Source organism: Centrocercus urophasianus, unplaced genomic scaffold (assembly GCF_019232065.1).
Source record: "Centrocercus urophasianus isolate 14NV4802_14NV808 unplaced genomic scaffold, USGS_Curo_1.0 seq_18, whole genome shotgun sequence".
Taxonomy (NCBI): Eukaryota; Metazoa; Chordata; class Aves; order Galliformes; family Phasianidae; genus Centrocercus; species Centrocercus urophasianus.
Genome location: NW_024884733.1, coordinates 8,836,196 through 8,853,278, shown reverse-complemented (window position 1 = coordinate 8,853,278; position 17,083 = coordinate 8,836,196). Strand labels below are relative to the sequence as shown.

Below are 17,083 nucleotides of genomic sequence, written 5' to 3'. Positions count from 1 at the left end.
TTGATCAAAATCTACTGCTGAATACAAGTGTCCTGAATTAATTCTATTTGGAGTGCTTCTGTTGGTTACAAACTGAATCTTGTGACCTGGGTCATACAGTACAAACCACCCCATTTTCCTGCAATCTTCTCTGGCATATGCATGAGAATTCCTGGTTTCCAGCACCGGCTGGAGTCGCTAAGGTCATGTTCTGATATTTGGGAATAATGTGTAGGGTTGTACGAGTTAGATAGATCAAAACTATATTTGCTTTCATTTATTCTGTTGAAATAGCATTATCTACTCTTAAGAAAATAAGAATAAAAATGTTAATTAAGAAGATAGAATAGTTGCCGAGACCAAATCATTTCAATAATGGAAAATAATAAAACTGAATTTGACAACTGTTAGGAAGTAATGTTAGCATTATTGCTACGATATTCTCCATAGCCTTTGGCGAGGTCCAGGAACTCAGCCTACAAGATAATCAATCCTTTACAATCCACAAGCATTAAATTCATCATTAAAATGTTGTTCTACCCTTCCTAAACCTTCTGTGTAACAAGCCTCTCAGTAAGATGAAAGGCATTTGTTGCTGGGAACAGCCTTAAGGAAAGCAAAAAGAGCAAATCTGGAAAACATATTCATATTTTTCTGGAAATGGGTACTATTCATAAAACATTTAGTGAGTTCAAGGTCAACTTGTTCTTCTTCTGTATACTATTCATAACTGGCATTTGACAACTCAGTGGCAGTCAATCTAGCAGCTGAACTGAATATACCGGGTCATCTCATTTAAAGAAATGGTAAATCTTCATCGTGGGATGATGACAACAAAACCAAGAACAACAAAACCTTTCCTGTTTCCAACATTGCAATTAAAATCTAATAAATACTGTTACAAAAAAGAGGGAATAGGTGTAACATTAGTAAAACGGGGCTACTTGAGCAAGCATATTTGAATATGACAAGAGATTATGGTCCTTCACAGCGTAGCATGTGCTTTCTTTATGTTCAAGTGAAACTTTGTCATCCTGGGAGTCCCAAAGATTATTGTATTTTGCAGTATACTCTGTCTGAGAAATGACACAATGGCAATAAGAAATTGACATTTTGCAGTTACAGCTAGCCTGGGTTTGCCTTGTCTTTTCACCCTTTACACAAGACCACTCTGAAGTCTATTCCCAATAGTGACAGTATCTCAATATGCTCTGTCATTCAGTAAACAATATCCCATGGTGGCTCTTGCCCTGCTGAAAATTCACAGTGCTACTTTCCTTGAATTGGAATAATGAGATTTTCATTTAACTTCAGAGCTAGTGAAAAAAGTAACTTGGGGAGCCAAAAAGGCATATGTTTTGGAAATCCCGAGAATCTTGCATTTTGTTTCAGTGCAAACTGTGTGGCTCAGTCCCTTTGTAATTCCACCATTACTTTTCCCTGTGATTGCACCATCTATCTTAATTGAAATAATTTATTCTCTGTGCATCTTTAATCTGAAAACCTCCTAACTGAACAAACAATAATCTGATACACAGGATACAGCTGAAGACAGATAGTCCTAAGCAGTAAGCTCTTACATTCTGTCCACCATTTCCAAATTGCTTAGCTATTTCTAACATAGTGAAAGTGCATATATTGCCAAATGCTTTCTCTGTTCCATCAAGATATGCAATGAAAACAACTACGTGTTGTTTTGTGGGTGGGTCCATGCATTAAAGATTAACCATAAATTGAAAGGAGTATCAAGTTCATGTTATATTTTGTTTGTTTTTGGAAACCATTACCTGGTTTTGCTTTTAAAGCTGCCACGGGTTTTCAACAGGATTCTTACTCTGAGAGCTCTCTATCTTTCATCAGCTCGCACCCACTGAATGACTGCCGTAGAAGTTAGTGTCAAATTCTTCTGCAGACATTCAGCTAGACTCTGTACAGGGATTTAGCTGAACGAACTTGCTGGAGGAATGGTATTACCTCCTGCACTGTTTGCTTTTCAAATATCAGCTACAAATATTTGGAATATTGTCATTATTTAAAATTTTAGATCTCTTCCCAAATTTTGCAAGGTATTTTAGAAGTGGCTTTCTGCCTACAATTACAGTGTCTGCCTGCAGTCCAGGAAGACAGCTGACAAGCACACTGAATCTTGCTCTATCTTTGGAAACATCTGCTGTTTCATTTCCATGATGCACAGTGACGTGCTGTTCCAAGAGGAAGAACGAATCTGGCACAAGAGGCATCAGATTCTGGTTATTTATTATGATACTGAAGTTGGGATTCCTCTAATCCAACTCTTTTAAAACGCCCTTTGTTGGTACATCTCTCTTGAGTAAATGGCTCTGAAAGACTTGCTTAATGCTTTTCTGATGGACAGAGCATTTGCCAAGGCAAGGACTCCCATATCTAACAAAGCTGCCTTCTCTGATCTTCCTCCAAGTTATTTTCTTCTTTTCAAAAGAGAAGCATGTAGGCATTGTAACCCTAATGTGGAGGCAAAGCAAGTAAATTAACTGCTGGGATTTGCATTTAGGAGTCTCTGAATTCAAGGTGAGGTGCTAGTGATCTGTGAGAAGGTTTGCCTTACTTCATGCTCTGCAAAGCACTCACACTGAAGCCCACCTGTTTTCTAACTTATGAAAGCCAATATGTGTATTAAGGAGAAGTGCCCTATAATGAGTCAGGAAAATTTGGCAATTTTTTTTCATAATGGCAGAGGAAATGCTTCTTTTAGAAAAATCTGTAAAATAAATTGAGCAGAAAACTTGCATGAAGAGTCTTAGTAGCGTTCTCTGGTTAGGGGAAACAAATGATTGTCAGCTGTCTTTTGTAGTTGGGATAGTTTTGATTCTTTGTTCATTTGACCCAAGAATAGGCCTTTTCATAGATACTTCCCATGGTGATCAACTGCTGGTCAGCTCTGGACTCATCTCTAAACTATCTACCCTTGCAGTCTGACCCAGCGCCATTATTCTTACGGATATTTGTTTCCATGGAAAGACTGAAGGTAAACCTCAGATAGGTTCAGAATCAGATTGTGCATTTTTGTTCATTTCAGTAATTGTTAATAGCAAATTTAAATTGGAGCCGAAAGAATGCAAGGATTCTTAGGAAAATGGAGCATTTTTGCATGGAGCTGTTTGGGGTCTGAATAGATCTCCTGAGTTTGTCTGTTTTCAATCACATGAAGTGCACAGAAATTTTGTACAGTGTTGAAGAAATATTATGTTGAGGACCATTTCTACTATCTTGTATCTAAAGCTCAATCAAGCATTCATTGTGTAGAAGATTTACAATATACATGTGACTTTCAGAGTAATGTAGGCCAGGAATTCTTAAATTAAAAGGCAGGGGCAGGAGAACTGCCTTTTACTGCATAGAGGGGAGATTTTCTTTTCCTTTTAAATTTAGGTATTGGTGGAGTCTTTCTTCAAGCAGAACTAAGGAGGAGTACATTTTAATTTGATTTACTTTGTCAGATTTCTGAATCTCTTGGATCAAAACTGCAAAAATCCCACTCTTCCGTAAGATGAGTTGAAAATATTATAATGTAGTTGAATATAATAACTTTCTTTTTTTTTTTTGTCCTAAATGTTATGTCAGGGCTTTCTGTCAATAATTTAGCTCTTAGATATTCTGGCAAATCAGATAGCGTACTTCAAAGGACGAATGATCAGCACAGATACATTTTAAAAAATATCAGTCCCACTGTTTACTGCATTGAAGAGTGAAAGAAACCTGAGGTTGAAAAATGCAACAGTGCGAGGTTTTAAGCTTGGAAGGAAAAATGATTAATGTTTAGAACAGCTGGACTTCTAGCTTGGAATATGTCTGAATTATTCTATAGCTTTTTTCCTAATGTCGTAAACCAACTAACAACGGATAAGAAATGCTAAAAGAAATCTCTTTAATGGCAAAAAAAAAAAAAAGCACCTTTATACAAGAAATGTGTAACAAGTGTAGTATGTAATTATGAAATGGGCTGTGCCAAGATAATGTGCTCCAAAACTGAGCTAGAGATGAAAAAATACAAAGAATTATTTCTTAAATCTCATTTAAGATATACAAAAGATTCAATACCTTGAAAAAACACCACAAATTTGCCCTGTTGTGAAATGCTAAAATGATGGGGAAAAGCATTTATTGTCAGATGACTGTAAATCCCTGCATTTCATGAAAGAATATTTCATGATTTTTTTCTTTTAATAATTTGTTACATATTTGCTTACATAATTTAACTGAGGGTTACATCTTCACCTTTTAAACATCGTGAAGTAGCATTCTTCAGCTATCCTTAAAGAAAGGAGTGACAGCTTACAACAGTGATATTTAAGAGGCGTTTTAGGAAAGCTCTGGGTCCACCTCAGCAGTGAGGAGTAATACATTTCCTAGGGTCCCATTAAAGAAGACATACAGAGCCACAGCATCTGAGGTAAGCTTCAGTCTACATGTGGTTGCATTTCCAAAAGTGATACTCCTACCTGTGATGACAAAATGCAGATGACGTTGTAGGTATTTGCATGTTGTGACAGTTGAGTATATTCCAAGAGAGGCAGTACAATATTACGATTGGAATATATATACTACATCTACTGCATCTTTGATTCTGTGATTCTGTTGCATCTGACTCAACCTTGCCTTGGTAGTTAGTAAAAACCTCTAAAAACCCCAAATTGACCTGATGCTAGTGTAAACTATGGAAGTAATATCGACCCAGTTCCCTCACCAGCCTCAAAGCAAATAATCCCAGCATAGGATTCTTCCTCCAGAGAGAATAATCAATGTATTGGTGAAATATGGGAACTGAATGAACCAGGGAGTTCTGACGAGCCTCTTCCTTCGCCATCATTGCACCAAAGAAGAATGGTGAATTTTCAAGCTCATAGTATTGCTTTCCTTTTCTTGCTCCAACACTCTACTAATTTTTGAGGTGGCAGAAGAATGTGAGTTAATAATAAATATTGGTGTGGGTATGATGTTAAGGTAGGATTTTTGTTTCTTCATTCTTTTGCTAAGGGAGGCTGAACGGACTTACAAAGATGGATTGGTGAAGTGAAGTAGAACATTACTGAATAATCTTCAACCTTGAATAAGGAAAATGAGTTACAGGTTGCCAGTGTTTCATTGATATCCATGTTGAGAGATGTAAAAACATTTAAAACTCCTTGTAAGAAATAAAGTTAATGGGCTCCACAGCTCCATTTAGGAGGGTAGCCCTGATGGCCATAAGCATGTCAGGGTTCTAACTGACCTATCCCTGTGAGGCTTCAGTAGGGAGGCTCTGCCTGATGTGTGAAGGAGTAGCAAGGTGCATTTGCTGAGTTCTCAGAGCCAAAGATAGCACTGACTGAGAAATTTCATGTAAAATGAGTAAAACACATCTCTGTGTTTCTTAATTTCTGTAGTAATTTAATGATTATGTTTCTAAAAGAAAGAACGCATCTTTATTTTCATAATTAACAGGAAATGCATGTTATACATTAACTGTGACACAAGAGAGATGAATTATGCAGTAAGCTCAGTGTGTGCTGATCAGCACAAAGCCCAAGGCACATTCGGCAGAGTTTCTATGAAGATCTGTAATGAGTTTCAAGTACATCATTTCCTGATGGAGAGTAAGAAAACATCCATCAATGCTAATTTCCCCACAATTTTTAGCTTTTTATGAATACAGTGTACAAAAAAAGATGAATTTCTAAAGTGCAACTTGAGAAAACTCTCTTAGTAATTAGAGAGTATTCCTAGCCTAAACTAATGAGATCTGAACCTTAAACATGGGGTTGGTTCAGAGTAGATTTTGAAGAATTTGGAGGTGTTCAAGTCAAGAGTTCTGAAGAGCTTTCAGAGAAAAATGCTAAACTGCTTTGAATGGAGTTTAGTTCAGTGTCTGAAATGCATATAAGTTTGGACTATAAGCACACACTAATAAATGCATCAACGCAGAGCAGAAGGTATGCAACCATTCTCAGTGTGTGGGATAATTATACAAGAACAAAATCAGTATTTCTTCTGCCAGTTATGCAATCTTCCTTCTTCCCACACCTCTTACAGCAACAAAGTCAACTGCTATACTCTTTGCTCAGTAAAACTTGCTCTTATTGGAAGCACTGTTATCTGTCTGTCTTCCTACGTGTCTTTGTTATATTAAATGAAAGCTCTCTTAGGTTCCCGCTATGATTTAATGGTAGATTTTTAGTGACAGATGATATCTTGTAAAAACAGAATTTAATGTTCATGTTTTTTTAACGCTAATTTCTTTTCAACGCCTTTCACTTGAACCATAAAGTTCTTCTGTATAACACAGAGTAGATTTTGTTTAATTACAGCACCAAACATCATGATCTATTGAAGGCAGGAGACTGAACAACAATAAACAAAGTGCAGTTATAAATTTAAAAATGATAATCTCTCTTAGTAATTATAGTCACTCGAATACCATTAATTATTCTCTCCCAAACATTTCAGCTACTCAGCCAAGACAGAAACAAGTCTGTAGTCCTGGATGACCAAGTTACAAATCATAAGTAATCACACTGGATTACTTTGTATTTCTACAAATAAATAATGCCTGTTTTTTTACATCACCTATCCAGTGATCACTGGATAGCAGTGATGGGATCTCTCATGATACAGTGTAAGGAACAAAAGCTAGTCTAGGTTTGATTCAAGTAGGAGAAAATAAGTCATTCCACTCTGGTAATAATAGAGAACTATTCTGCGATGCAATGGAGAACAAGAAAATAGTACTGAATATTATTCACTTCTTTTTCAAGCAAGTGAAGCTTGTGTAGTCTATTATCACATGTGTTGCGCTGCCCGGTGTGTTATGTTAGTGTGTCAAGTGCTCGTACTGGATCTTAAATTGTGCTGGAAAGCTCAAGAGTATATCAACTTTTGCAGCATAAAAATGTCTTCTCTTTGATCATTCAGGCTTTCCATCACCGTAGGTGGTCCTAACTAATAAGGAACTGTGATCCTCTTTACTATTTGATTCCAGTAGCTGTGCAACAGACTACATGCAATTAGTGCTGGCCATTATTGTTTTAGTCAAATGCTAAAGCACTTAGTTACAGATTCACTATCTTGTCTGTAAATCAGTTCTTTTTAACCGCACTCTATGCATGGGAGTCAGTATTTCTTTCTCTCTTAAGCATTTAAAAATGTGGTATCTGTCAGATATTTTTTACCTTAAGGCAAAAAAGTGTGCAAGTGTTTTAATATACATAGTGTATGTTACTGAGAAGGAGCCTTGCTCTAGAGTTCCATGCAAATATATAGCATGAACAAATATATGTAGTATAACAAAATTAATCTTCAGTTTTCTCCGGATAAGAAGTTAGGATGTGGGATCACAGTCACACTCCCTGTGGAACAGGGATGGATGTGTGTTTTGTTTAGATACTACGGTTTATTGATAAAGAGAGAGAGGTTGATGACAAAATCCATTAGCATGATGATAATTACTAAATTTTTGAAAGAGTTTCAAGTATCTGCAACTGGGAAGATTTTCTACTTCTTTCTTTTCTATATTTAAAAAAAAAACATAACTCAATTTGAGAATGAGGAAGTTGGCAAGGGGAAAGTAAGGAATGACTTGTGGGTACACACCTGGTCTCCATAGAAAGCTCACGCCTCCTCCTGCACAGATTACAAGTTGATTTCATTCGCTGACCTCACAATTTTGGAAAATGTGTGTTTTTGTGATGAGTTCACAGTGAGGTAAATGTTTCAGCTATGTAAGTTGCAGAAAGCTATTGGATGCCTAAATAATTCCTATCTTTGGGGTTTATGATAGTAACCTTCTCCTCAAATCTTGAGTAAGTAGCAGCATGTGTTGTAGTGTCCTCAGTCCATGCTGTGTAATGTCTGGTGATTCAGAGGCACTGGGTGGTCCCTGGTTCATGCTGTAGTGTCTACAGCAGCTATGGCTGACTTTACCCTTACTCTCAGTCTGTTGAGATACTTTACTAGGCTGGATTTCCAGGTAGTAGGTCTTTCTGGCGTTCTGCATGTCTCATGCATGGTGCCGGCAATCTGCGTCTTTATGCATTAGTCCTAGCCCTAATCTTTATCCACTAATTTTCAGGACTAGTCAGCTTAAAAAAAATTAAACCATCGTAGTTTCATTGCTATACAGTCCTTTAATTCCACATATCCCTTAGAGTTTGAGTTAAAAGCGGCTGGTAGTTAATGTTAATGGAACATACAAATTTAAGACTTTGATTTCCTTCCATTTTGATATATATAGATATGGAGTTTAAATATTTGTAAAAGAGATAGACTTAATAGAAGAAAAATGTCTGCCCTAAGAGAGATATGACACAATAGATTTGCTGTAAACTGCTTAGGATCATTTAAAACCAATGAATTAAAAATCAGATAGTGAGGGCTATAATTTACACTACAGAGGTTATAAGGCTTTCTGTGTTCATATTTACAAAGAAAGTATTAAACTACAGTGATTTTTGATTTTTTTCTTCCCACCAGGGAGAAACGTGAAACTCAATTTTACCCCCGATTGGTAAGGTGCTAATTTGTCTGACAAGTTGCTGGAATCTCAGCATGTTTGAGGTATCCTTGATGTATCAACACCTTCATGCTGAATGAAGGATGCCTTTAATGTGTAAATGTTTAGTACATATCCTATATCTCATTAGCCAAGAATCGTACAAACCACACAGAGGCAAGAAGGGTCAGAAGCAAGGTCCAGCCAAGGAAATCATCTTTTATGTTCTAATTAAATGAGCAAACATTTGGAATACATCTCATTTGCAAATAGTTCATCAAAAAATATACTTGATGTTCACTGACTAGCTTGTGTCCTAAAGGCCTGACGAGTCCAGTATCCAATGGTGCATCCTGAATCAGTGCCATGTTGCACTGTGTTGATGTTTCACTTATCTTGCTGTCTGCAATATTTAAATATTTATTAAGAATAGTAGAAGGGAATAATTGAATAATTAAATCACAAGCATATACTTTTCTGAATTATTTCTGTTGTTAATCCAACCCTTGTTAAATTACACGTAACTTAGACATATAACGTAGACGTTTAGTTTCTTTGACTCTTGTGAAAATGCAAACATTCCTAAAGAATCTGAAACTATTTCCTAGGGAATTTCGACCCCCTTTTGAAAGAAAGGTGGAATTTCAAGTTTCATTTCAAAAGTATAACAACATCAAAAATAGCCAAGCCAGTGACAAGCAGGTACTTTAAGGAAAAGCTGTTAGAAATGTTTGCATCTGCATTAAGCTGTGGCTTGTGTGCATAGCAGAAGGCTGCTGGTGAGGGGGAGAAAGCTCTGCTAGATGTCCTCCAGTGGGACTTTTCTTTCTGTGAGGTGAGAAATGTGACAGTTCTGAATGATGAACTGTAAAGGACCAACAAAAAAAACCTGGGGGTTTGCTTGGCTGAAGGACATGGCTGTACACTCTCAGCTGTTTATCTCTGCCATTGTCTTTGAGCTCATTGCAGTGGGTGAATGCCTATGGGAAATGAATGATCTTATTTGTTTTGCAGAGATTGCATTAAACATAATTACGAAAGGAGACTTAAAACAGTGAAACATAGACAGATCTTCTGAAAGTTAACTTAAATATTCTCAGCTTAACGAATTTTTTAAAAAATCCCCTTGTGACAATCTTGACTACGTGTAACTCAAGGGAGGAAACATATTTTCAATACTGTGATTGAAAAATGGGTCTTATTTGTAGTGTTGGTGAGATGCATAAAAATTATCTGCATCTACTTCCTTGTTATGCAAGTTTTGAAAGAGTATTTAAATAAATCCCCATGATGTGTTTATGAAATTTTGCAAATTCCTTCTTCTAGCCAAACGTTATTTTTCTTCTTCATTTAAAATTTTCAGAACAGCTCCCTCTGCTCTGCGCTGGAGCTGAGCAAATTGTTGGGCACCTGCCCCTGTAAGGAGGGACATTTAAGCCTGGGATGGTGTCTGTCCAGGGTAGCCTCATCCCACCTCCATGGACTCCACCTGCCCCCATTGCTTTCCCATCTCCATTGCCCACAGCAATCAAATAGCTGGAAGTGCTAATTAGTGCTGCCCCGCAGCCTCAGCACATTCATATGATGCAAAATTGAGTGGCATTTGTCAGTCAGTTGAGGTAGTGTCCTCATCCTATATATATAAGAAGGTTAATTCCTTCTTTTTGCTTCTCTTTTCCAGAGGTTGATCTGTCTGAACTGCTGAAACTTGATGACTTGCAATCAACAGTCTGTAGAACAATATGGTCAGCAGTGTAAAGATGTGGATTTTTTTCTGCCTCTAAATGCAGGCTGCTCTTCTGGGCCAGTGAGGTGAGTCTGACTTTAGTTGACTGCCCAATAGAAAAACAGAGTGCAAGGAAAAAGATTAAAGATACCTGAAAATATGTTGAGCTGTTAATACAGCATTCACTTCTTGTATCTAGAAGGGGCAAGTTTGGCTGCATGACCTTCTGACAAATGTCATTTTCTTGTTAAATGTTGAATCAATAGTGGGACCCTTTGACTGGAGATTGGTTTTCTAAGACCCACAGTCTACACTGCAACCTTGTAGAATCAGGATCAGGAACATGTACTAGCACAATCACAAGATAAGTATTTCCTGTGGAGGTGAAACAACAGTCCACTAAATTAATTTTTTTTTTTTTTTTAACCACTAATATTAAATTCATTTGTTCATTTGTTCCATACAGCTAGAATTGTTATGGGATTACATACTTTGATATGAAATACAAGTTTGGATCCAATTATAAGAGGAGCTAAACCTGGATTTTAAGCTAAATCCAGTGCTAGCAGCTCTGGACAATATGGGTAACCTCCATGTGGGGGAGGGGGGGGGGGCACATTACATAATTACTCACAGCATGGAAACTGACATCACACTTACCTGTGGTCCAGACTGCCCACTTCTCAGTGGATCAGTGCTGGCTCATACAGCCATATTTAATCTTGCTCCTCTGACTGCAAGGGGACCTCATCATAGTCCGATTACACCCAAATTCATGTTGCACTCAAAAATAAAAAAAGATTATAAGGACTGGCATATGCATAACCCTATGGTGTGCTGCTTGAGATATTCAGAAGCGATACAGACAGCTACATCCACATCAGTGTGTGTCTGTTATTCTCTATCTGAATAACAGGGAAAATATCTGTGACATTTGGAAAAAAAAAAAAAGATGAATTTGCCCAATATGTTTTCAGGGATATGGGATAACAGTACTGCATGGATGGAATAGCAGGGAGTGCCTGGGGTCAGCGGGTGAGTGGCAGAGCTGTGTGGGGATGGTTGTATGGGGCCACTCACAGCACTGCTGCAGCCCGTGGGTTGGACAGGCAGGGTGAGCTATTCTTAGTCAAGAACTTCATGCAGAACCCAGCCCTTAGAAAAAAAGTACAAAATTGCTTTTTGACTAAAAGATTGAGGCTTCTTATGTGGTTTGAGTCTATCATCTGATGAACACCTTATCCCAGAAGTTATCACTTACGTGACTACTGAGTGTTGTGGCTGTAATCCGAATTCACAAGGCAAATCGTGAACAAACCAGCCACAGCAGCTGAGTGGGTGTCTGTCCTGCTGGTGAAAATTCTGGATTTGTTAACTGTGATCACAAAGTTGCCGTAGGTTTCCTATAAATTGTGTCGGTTTCAAATTCATGCTCCTAATGCTATGTCAATTTACTGTTAAATACTTCTGGCACATTAGTGTCTGTGGCAATAATACAATAAGGACAAGCATTTACAATCTGACTTCAATTTGACTGTACTGAAATCAGCGAGAGGCAGAAAAACTTAAGAATGCTCATACGTCTTCTGATTGTTCTCTTCAAACAGAATTTTTCAAATCCATGGATAGTTTTGATTGGGTTACTGCTTATAGATAGTTGGTACATTCCTCATGGACCAAAGTTAATGTTCATTTCAGATCTCAGTCCAATCATCAGGTGCCTACAAATTTATTGCTGTGGATTGAAAGAGATTTGCAAGGGTGCTTGTGTAGAATTGTGAAATCAGACGTAGATCTTTGGAATTGCTTGTTGACCATAAGTGAATGGAAGGCAAAGTGCTGCTGTTCTCCTCTGGCTCATTTTTAGTTTTGGGATTCCAGTAGGCAGTGCTAAATGTGAACCCCATCAATGCTGACCCCTCCTACATTCCCATATGCAGCTGCACATTCTAAATGCTGTGAAAAAACATCCCACAGCACAGTGTGATCTGCAAGCATTTATACAGTAGATGAGCCACAGTGACTGTTCAGTGAACTTATGCAAGATAAGGAATGAAAATTTTGAAATGAAGAGAGGTAGGAAAAGCTAAATCCTGTCTTTGTTTCTGTGAAGCATTTTTCCATGAAAACCCTAATGTTGATTCCTAAACAAGGCCAAGAAATGTATTGTCCCTAGCTTTCATCAAGGTGTTTGCTTGCACAGTGCTAGGATTATCTGTAATTGAGACAAAATTCACACTTCTACCAGATCCATATGGCATTTCTGTGCTGCTGGGACCGTCTAGCAAAGCTTCTTGTTTCTGAGCACGTGTCACTGAACCATCCCAAGGTGTAAGTTCAGCCAGCTTCAATGTGTTGCTGAGCTTGCTGCAGATGGCAGGGAACTGGCTGGGCTCTGTCGCTGCCCCAGCCAGCTCCCACAGCAGTTCCCTGGCAGCCTGCTGGGCTGCAGTAGCATATCAGTGTGGCGTGGCTGTACCAGCAGGCTGCTGGCAGCATGACCAACGCTGCAGAGCTGTGGGCTGCTCCTGCATATGTCTCCTCAGCTCCTTGCTCTGCCCAGCCACTAGGATATAAAATTGCTCTCCTCTAACTCCTTTTCCTGCTGTATAGGAACATGCGTATGTTTAGCAGATATGTTCACAAACTGTCAACCTTAATACTATTTTTTCTTCTTCTACATTAACCAAAGCTTCTTTTCATTTAGAGCACTGTAATTAATTGACTCAGCAGCACAGTCAAGGATACACCCCTGGGTGCTTCAGCTTTTTCCACAGAAAAAGTCCCAGGGTGTCGAGGGTCATTTTCAAGGCTTGTATCTATCTCAGGCATTTGGAGATCAAATCCAAGTGGTCTTTGGAACTGCTTAATACTCTGAAATCACGTTCCTCCAAAGCTGCTATCTCCTGTTTTGGACACAATATCCCGAATGTTGGAGATAACAGACGTTACCCTTGGGTGGAAGACCTTCATTCTCCTGGATGGTGGTTTTGGACATAGCATTCCAACCAAGGAAATCACAGTCTACCAAAAAAAAGCCCAACTCCCATCCCAAATTGTGTAAGGAGTCTTGGCGACTCAAGCAGAACCAAACTGATGTTGAACAGAACTTAATTATTTTAATTTTGTTCAAACTGAATCTTCATCTGTGTTGACAGTACTCTTCTCCAATGTACTTCACAGTGACAGGCAGAGTCCAAATCCCATTCAAATGAAAATAAGAGGAAGCTAGAGATGGAGTCCTAGCAAACAAACAAAAACAGTTTGACATTTTTACTTCAAAAGCACAGCAGTGGTTTACCAGTAAGGACTGTACTCATTAATGCTGTCTTATCTGTGCTGCTACCTATTATAGTTTTTAGTGTTGCTTTTAAAAAACATTTTTAAGAGCCAAGCAGTTTCACTGCTTTGAAATCTTTCTGCCCAAGTGTGAATCTTTGCATTCCTTTTCAAAACAGTCAGTTCCTTTGTGTGGAAGCTATGCAAGTAAGTTGGTGCACATTCACCAGTCTTCAAAAACAAATGGAAAATAAAGGGCTTCCTTATTTGAGACCGCTTTACTTTTCTGCTCACCACCTCCTTTCCATTTCCTTTCCGTATTTGTCCTCCAGCAACAGCTGCTGCAGCCATGCCATGGTGTTGAAGTACGATGTTGGGTGAAAGGCAGACATTGTGTGAGAGTGCCAGCAGGGCACTGCATGTGGGAACACGTTCAGGTGAGCCCAGCAGTGCAGCTCAGCCATGTGTCACGGCCACAGTGCACCCAGTTATCTGTGTGAACAGACAAAGCAAGAACCGGCATGGGCACAATGCTGGCAGCATAGTCAGCATCACTGCCTGTGAAAGCATTCTGCTTGAATGAACAAGTACACCCAGCTAAACAGAAATTTCCAGTCCCAAACTTTTCTGTAGCTTTCAAACATTCTCCTTTGCAGTTTTTGTGATTATTTGTGATATTTGTGCTGAGGTAGACTGTAAGAACATTAAAAACAACTTTTTTTGGGGGGGTTTAAAATAGTGAGATAAATATACAGATCCTATAGCGGCCCATAGCAGCAGATCGGAGTAACTTCCACCTCGAGATGTGGTCATATGAAAGACTTTTTGGTAAGTAACCACACACATGGCTTACAAAATCTCAAGGCAAAGAATTTGGGATTTTTCAGGACGGCTGTGTGATTGCAGGTAATATTTTAATATAAGGATAACAATCAAATCACAAATTTTGAGCACACGCGTAATACAGAGCTCGTGCTACAGGCATAGGCAGCAGCTGAGGGAAGCCAGCAGGCAGCGCCTGCCCTGCCACCTAGCGGAGTGCGCCTGCGGGCTGCACAAGCGTAAGTCGTGTGTGAGTAATGCCAGGGGAATTTAAGGGCAACTTTTTTGTGAGAAAAACTACTGTGCTGCTGTAAGTTGACTGTCTCTCTTCTGCTCTGTTAAGTGGTTTTCCTTTTAATATCTCAGCTTGATGCAGAACTCTGCTTTCCACTTAATTCTCTGTTTGGAGTGTCTCAACTGCATAACTATAGGAGCACAATTGGGTCTTAACCACACTCTGCCCTGCCTCTGAAAGGAAAAAAAGCCACTACAACCAGCCCCCACCAACCTGACCTAACATCCCCTCCTCCTCTCAATGATTCTATACTCACTTCAGCTGTATTTCCTGTATATATTTGTTATGTTATTAAGAGGCTATGGTAATGTAATGCCATATAACAAAACAAAATTAAAGCACTTTAAATTCCTTTTATTACTCACTCGTACCAATTTGGTAAAGGTACTGAAAGTGGGAGAGAGGGAACAGGCTTTGTAACTTAAAAATGATAGCAGCTGCTAAAACATAGAGCTGTTCTATGGAGAAACAGGTACAATAACAAACTGCGCTGTGGTTCAGTTGTTAAACTGCTGCTGTCAGTCAGTGTGATCCCTACCAGCTAACAATAAAAATGTTTTGACATGCAATCTTGTACACACTTCAATAATAGTTACCTAACTGGAATTGTCAGCCATCGAAATATTTCTTTTCCTGCTAGTTTAGAATCATGAAAATTTCGGTGTGCTACAAGTCCTGCTTTAGAGGGCACCCTGTCAATGACAGAGCCACCAGAAGAACTCTGTAAATTGCATTGTACAGAAGAGCCGTGTAAAATACAACTGTTATATTTCATAATAAAAACCAGCTTATCATCAGGGACAGAGGGCTTTAGTGTCTAATAGAAAATACCATTGTGTAATGGGAAATGGAGGCCTCTCCCAGCCCAGCTCCATTCAGGCTTCAGCTGGAGCAGAAACAGGGCAGTGCTCACGCTCTGGGTGACCACAGAATTAATGTTGCTCAGTGCATATCCCTGACAGCATCCAGCACGAGCAGAGGTTGATGCAGTGAGTGTGGCCACCACTCATCCCAACTCAGGAAGGCAATGGAAAATACAGCTTTCCTCACGGCTCCCCACCACGCTCCTTCCTGCAGCCATGCAGCAATGTGGTTTCATCTCCCAGTGGAAGAGATCTGTGAATGATTTGGAGGTTCAGAGTTCAGGGGTGGTTTGGAAAAACACCCGGCGGGCTGCTATGCCCATGGGGGAGCGGTCTTGTTAGATATGTTGTCCCTGGGTATTTCTGGCATTTCACCTCCTGACTGAAGTCAGGAAAACTCAAAGAAAGCAAAAAATATGGAAAACTACATCCAGACACTTCCAAAATTGGAAACTAGTTTCCTAATGTTTTGCCAAAAGCACAAGTTAGATCTTGTTTTAGCCACCCAGTCCTCCTTGGAGTAGAAAATATTCAGTACAGTTTCCTTTCAGATATCAGATAAGCAGCATAAATAGCCACCTAAGAATTAAAGACATGACTAATTCCCGTTCATTAGAAATGTGCAACATAAATAACTACTTGTTTCACTGCTCATTAATTACACTGGGATGCCTCCAGCTCTGTCACATGCATCCAGGTCTGCTTCCATGCTGTCTCCTTTGAATAAATCTATATTGTCCTTCTGCAGGACTGCTCCAGTGAGAAGAAACAGGAAAGGCTGTGAGTCGTGGGCATCCCACTGCCTCTGCTGTGCTGATTCCTGGGGAAGTAGGAGAAGAAGGGCTCCAACAGGTAAGATGCAACCATGAATTTTGCTACTGTTATAACAGCTTGTGTCTAAGGTACCATTCCCAGATGGCTTTCCTAGGCCCTCAAATTTCAAACACTTACAAAACAAGGAGTTTTGTAATTCACCTCACGGTAAATATAAACACTGCTTAATGGATGGCTTTAATGCTGCCTTCCTGCTTCAAGGGCTTTTTGCTGGTCACTGCTGCAGCGCTCAAATTACCCCAGAGCTGCACGCAGGCTGCCATGCAGCCAAGGGCTTAGGAATCTCTGCCATTTGAGTTCATGCTGATTATGGTTTTTGACTGAAATACTGTGGTATTCTTTTTAAAGAAAATACTGAGTCACCAAAACTAGCACTAACCTTGTAAATGCATTGGTTTTGAGAGGAAACGTTCTCAAGCAGATGGAATTTCTGTATATAGGGGGAAAAAAAAATAATCTTCAGTCATTAGGGCACTCGTGTATGGGAGCCATGGTCAGCAAACAGCTGTTATTTATGAACTCATCACTAAACCTGCAATGGAATTGAGCAGAGCAAGGATTTGAAACAGATTAGTTCCCCAATCATTGGTTCACGGTCTCAGTGTATACTGCTAGTGCCAGTTTATTTCAGAAGCCTTGCTAAATATTCATGAAGTTTGGAATAAAATCCCCAAAAGACAACAGTTACAGGAGCTGGATGAGATACAGGCTGCTCAAGCCCTTGATTCAGGCTGGTCAGAAAAACACCTCATGCTCAAGTACCATCTCCCACACAGTGACCT

At 39.2% G+C, this 17,083-nt stretch overlaps 1 long non-coding RNA gene across 4 annotated transcripts in view; it reads left to right on the top strand.

The window, feature by feature from the left end:
• Positions 1 to 17,083, top strand: part of LOC122161031 — an 87,328-nt gene that overhangs the window by 61,585 nt on the left and 8,660 nt on the right. For 3 of the 4 annotated variants that reach the window (XR_006169063.1, XR_006169061.1, XR_006169062.1), the window contains exons 7-8: positions 10,164 to 10,294; positions 16,216 to 16,319. This is a non-coding gene — a long non-coding RNA (uncharacterized LOC122161031). The remainder of the gene's footprint in view (positions 1 to 10,163; positions 10,295 to 16,215; positions 16,320 to 17,083) is intronic. The other variant, XR_006169064.1, reaches the window with a different exon arrangement.